Source organism: Durio zibethinus, unplaced genomic scaffold (genome assembly GCF_047325235.1).
Source record: "Durio zibethinus cultivar Kanyao isolate XHJ-2024 unplaced genomic scaffold, ASM4732523v1 HiC_scaffold_2, whole genome shotgun sequence".
In the NCBI taxonomy this organism is placed as follows: Eukaryota; Viridiplantae; Streptophyta; class Magnoliopsida; order Malvales; family Malvaceae; genus Durio; species Durio zibethinus.
This window is the reverse complement of record NW_028323043.1, coordinates 2,283,124-2,288,496: the sequence shown is the minus strand read 5'-3', so window position 1 is coordinate 2,288,496 and position 5,373 is coordinate 2,283,124.

Genomic DNA, 5,373 nt, shown 5'->3' with positions numbered 1-5,373 from the left:
AGCGTGTGCCGATGGTGGTCGAGCCAGGAGCCCGCACCAAGGGCCGACTTGTGCCGATGGTGTTCGGGGCAACCGCCCGCACCAGGGCCCTGCGTGTGCCGATGGTGCTGGGGGCAACCGCCCGCACCAGGGCCCAGCGTGTGCCGATGGTGCTGGGGGCAAGCGCCCGCACCAGGGCCCAGCGTGTGCCGATGGTGGTCGAGGCAAGCGCCCGCACCAGTGCCCAGCGTGTGCCGATGGTGGTCGAGGCAAGCGCCCGCACCAGGGCCCAGCGTGTGCCGATGGTGCTGGGGGCAAGCGCCCGCCCCAGGGCCCAGCGTGTGTCGATGGTTATCGGGGCAACCGGCCGCACCAGGGCCCAGGGTCTGCCGATGGTGCTCGAGGCAACCGCCCGCACCAAGGCTCAGCATGTGCCGATTGTGATCGAGGCAACAACCCACACCAGGGCCCAGCTTGTGCCGATGGCGGTCGAGGCAAGTGCCCGTACCGAAGGGCAGCCTATGCCGATGATGGTCGATGCATGTGCCATCACCATGCGTCATCATGTGCCATTGATGGTCGAGGCCTTGGCCGAAGTTCGATTTTGAGCCACGGTGCCCATGCTTGGCTCCAGCATGTGCTGGTGCCGCATTTTTTTCACTCGGGACAGCATCGCCGGAGCATCGCCGGAGTACCGCCGGAGAACCTGACCGGCGGCATTGGGGTTCCGGCGATTGGGAGGGGGGCCGGGGGGGTGTGCGCACATGATGTGCGATGGGTGCTGGTACTTGGCCTTGTGTTGGCCCCCTATCCCTCATCAAACCTCTGAGAATTCACACCCCCTTAAAGAGCATTTGAGATTTTACAGGTTTGCTACCAGTAGCCGTTAAAGTGTCTGAAATGGGGACACTTTTTTCAAACGGTCACAAAATCTTCTCTACTTCGAGTTTTTAGCTGAATTTTTTTGTGCATGCCAACAAAAATATAAGGATCATGCCTACAAAATTTGGGGCCAAAAATCCTTATAAAAAAATTTTAAAAAATCCCGAACCGCAAAAAGTTTCAAAAATCATGAAAAATAGAAAACGAGTCATCTTCCAACGAAACTTCACGTGAAGGCTTAGGGGACCATTGTATGAATTTACAAGCCATAAAAATGGCATTGGCACGGCAGAAATTTGAAGATGTGCCTAAACCCACCAGGGCCCAGCGTGTGCCGATGGTGCTCGAGGCAACCGCCCGCACCAGGGCCCAGCGTGTGCCGATGGTGCTCGAGGCAAGCGCCCGCACCAGGGCCCAGCGTGTGCCGACGGTGGTCGAGGCAACCGCCCGCACCAGGGCCGATAGTGTGCCGATGGTGCTCGAGGCAACCTGTCGCACCAGGGCCCAGCGTGTGCCGATGGTGATCGAGGCAACCTGCCGCACCAGGGCCCAGCGTGTGCCGATGCTGGTCGAGGCAAGCGCCCGCACCAGCGCCCAGCGTGTGCCGATGGTGCTCGAGGCAACCGACCGCACCAGGGCCCAGCGTGTGCCGATGGTGCTCGAGGCAACCTGCCGCACCAGGGCCCAGCGTGTGCCGATGGCGCTCGAGGCAAGCTCCCGCACCAGGGCCCAGCGTGTGCCGATGGTGCTCGAGGCAACCTGCCGCACCAGGGCCCAGCGTGTGCCGATGGTGCTCGAGGCAACCTGCCGCACCAGGGCCCAGCGTGTGCGGATGGTGCTCGAGGCAAGCGCCCGCACCAGGGCCCAGCGTGTGCGGATGGTGGTCGAGGCAACCGCCCGCACCAGGGCCCAGCGTGTGCCGATGGTGGTCGAGGCAACCTGCCGCACCAGGGCCCAGCGTGTGCCGATGGTGCTCGAGGCAACCTGCCGCACCAGGGCCCAGCGTGTGCCGATGGTGCTCGAGGCAACCGACCGCACCAGGGCCCAGCGTGTGCCGATGGTGGTCGAGGCAACCGCCCGCACCAGGGCCCAGCGTGTGCCGATGGTGGTCGAGGCTGCCGATGATGGTCGAGGCAACCTGCCGCACCAGGGCCCAGCGTGTGCCGATGGTGCTCGAGGCAACCGACCGCACCAGGGCCCAGCGTGTGCCGATGGTGCTCGAGGCAAGCGCCCGCACCAGGGCCCAGCGTGTGCCGATGGTGGTCGAGGCAACCTGCCGCACCAGGGCCCAGCGTGTGCCGATGGTGGTCGAGGCAAGCGCCCGCACCAGGGCCCAGCGTGTGCCGATGGTGGTCGAGGCAAGCGCCCGCACCAGGGCCCAGCGTGTGCCGATGGTGGTCGAGGCAACCTGCCGCACCAGGGCCCAGCGTGTGCCGATGGTGCTCGAGGCAACCGACCGCACCAGGGCCCAGCGTGTGCCGATGGTGCTCGAGGCAACCTGCCGCACCAGGGCCCAGCGTGTGCCGATGGCGCTCGAGGCAAGCTCCCGCACCAGGGCCCAGCGTGTGCCGATGGTGCTCGAGGCAACCTGCCGCACCAGGGCCCAGCGTGTGCCGATGGTGCTCGAGGCAAGCGCCCGCACCAGGGCCCAGCGTGTGCCGACGGTGGTCGAGGCAACCGCCCGCACCAGGGCCGATAGTGTGCCGATGGTGCTCGAGGCAACCTGTCGCACCAGGGCCCAGCGTGTGCCGATGGTGATCGAGGCAACCTGCCGCACCAGGGCCCAGCGTGTGCCGATGCTGGTCGAGGCAAGCGCCCGCACCAGCGCCCAGCGTGTGCCGATGGTGCTCGAGGCAACCGACCGCACCAGGGCCCAGCGTGTGCCGATGGGGCTCGAGGCAACCTGCCGCACCAGGGCCCAGCGTGTGCCGATGGCGCTCGAGGCAAGCTCCCGCACCAGGGCCCAGTGTCACGGTCCGCGCGTTCCTTCTATTGAAACCACGCGTCCGTGTGGCACCAAGACTAATCCTAGTCAAGGTCAGCCTTCTATCGTGCCCATTTTCCGCCGCGGACAACCCTATTCCAGTCCACGATCCTCGAATGCTCATAGGGATGCATAGTCCCGGTTCTCATGGCCTTGAGGCCTCTTGACATGGTGCGAACCCAGCATCATGCCCGCCCGCATCGTTCGCAGGCTCCTATATTGAGTTTACGCCAGCACCCCACCTAAGCTGGTCAACAGCCCAACTCGGAGCCTCTAGGCTCATTTCGTCCCACGAGACTCGGTTCTTAGGGCTCAGGCCCTTAGCAACAGTATCGACTGCCCGCACGCATGATTGACACCCTACATCATGCTGGTCCCGCAAGGGGACTTGGGTGGACTGCCCCAGTGGCAGCACACCATCCCGACTGGCCGCAGGGGTCTAGCAGCACGCCTACCCGCTAGTCCGCACGCCCCTTTTTCTCGATGGCATCCCTCATACGTAAACACCATCACATGATCCTTCCGGCTCGAGGAGGGGAAAACCGACGGGCATAACGGATTCTACCGTCTAACCCCCTGTCTCCATGCAAAGGCGCGATACGAGGCCCGCCGGCCCCAACCGTCCCCGGGTTTACCTTACCCGAGAAAACATCGTGCCACGCTCGTGACCCTACGATGCCCGCCCACCTAGACACCACGAGTGCCTAGGAGTAGCTCACTTCAGACTAGCCAGGCCCCCGCCTGCCCGCTAGCCAAGGGGGTGGTGGAGAGCTGACACCAAATCATCCCCCTATAAAGAGCGTTAGAGATTTTCCCAATACGCTACCAGTGACCGTAAGAATGTCTGAAACGGGGACACTTTTCTGCCCAGCCATGTCGGGGTCTTTCTCCGGCTAACTCAGGGCCCCGTAACCTTCCCTTTGGTCACCATTGCTCCTTGATACTGCTCGCTGCTCCACCAACCCACTCGAAGGTGCCCGCATATTGCTTCCACTAATGGCACCCGCCAGGATACTTGGCTTGAAGGTGTCCGACCATTGTCCCGAACTTCCCCGCGTATCTTGCGGCCCGGGGCTCCCATTGCCCCTACAACATGTTAGCATCATGTTCCAAAGCTCCGAATGCACGCCTTCATTCCTTAGAACCGCTTTCCCACCAGCTCGGTCTCGACCGCTGCTCGGTTCAGGGTCAGTCATGGCAGGACCAAGGCCTGACCATGACACCCAGCGTGTGCCGATGGTGCTCGAGGCAACCTGCCGCACCAGGGCCCAGCGTGTGCCGATGGTGCTCGAGGCAACCTGCCGCACCAGGGCCCAGCGTGTGCGGATGGTGCTCGAGGCAAGCGCCCGCACCAGGGCCCAGCGTGTGCCGATGGTGGTCGAGGCAACCGCCCGCACCAGGGCCCAGTGTCATGGTCAGGCCTTGGTCCTGCCATGACTGACCCTGAACCGAGCAGCGGTCGAGACCGAGCTGGTGGGAAAGCGGTTCTAAGGAATGAAGGCGTGCATTCGGAGCTTTGGAACATGATGCTAACATGTTGTAGGGGCAATGGGAGCCCCGGGCCGCAAGATACGCGGGGAAGTTCGGGACAATGGTCGGACACCTTCAAGCCAAGTATCCTGGCGGGTGCCATTAGTGGAAGCAATATGCGGGCACCTTCGAGTGGGTTGGTGGAGCAGCGAGCAGTATCAAGGAGCAATGGTGACCAAAGGGAAGGTTACGGGGCCCTGAGTTAGCCGGAGAAAGACCCCGACATGGCTGGGCAGAAAAGTGTCCCCGTTTCAGACATTCTTACGGTCACTGGTAGCGTATTGGGAAAATCTCTAACGCTCTTTATAGGGGGATGATTTGGTGTCAGCTCTCCACCACCCCCTTGGCTAGCGGGCAGGCGGGGGCCTGGCTAGTCTGAAGTGAGCTACTCCTAGGCACTCGTGGTGTCTAGGTGGGCGGGCATCGTAGGGTCACGAGCGTGGCACGATGTTTTCTCGGGTAAGGTAAACCCGGGGACGGTTGGGGCCGGCGGGCCTCGTATCGCGCCTTTGCATGGAGACAGGGGGTTAGACGGTAGAATCCGTTATGCCCGTCGGTTTTCCCCTCCTCGAGCCGGAAGGATCATGTGATGGTGTTTACGTATGAGGGATGCCATCGAGAAAAAGGGGCGTGCGGACTAGCGGGTAGGCGTGCTGCTAGACCCCTGCGGCCAGTCGGGATGGTGTGCTGCCACTGGGGCAGTCCACCCAAGTCCCCTTGCGGGACCAGCATGATGTAGGGTGTCAATCATGCGTGCGGGCAGTCGATACTGTTGCTAAGGGCCTGAGCCCTAAGAACCGAGTCTCGTGGGACGAAATGAGCCTAGAGGCTCCGAGTTGGGCTGTTGACCAGCTTAGGTGGGGTGCTGGCGTAAACTCAATATAGGAGCCTGCGAACGATGCGGGCGGGCATGATGCTGGGTTCGCACCATGTCAAGAGGCCTCAAGGCCATGAGAACCGGGACTATGCATCCCTATGAGCATTCGAGGATCGTGGAC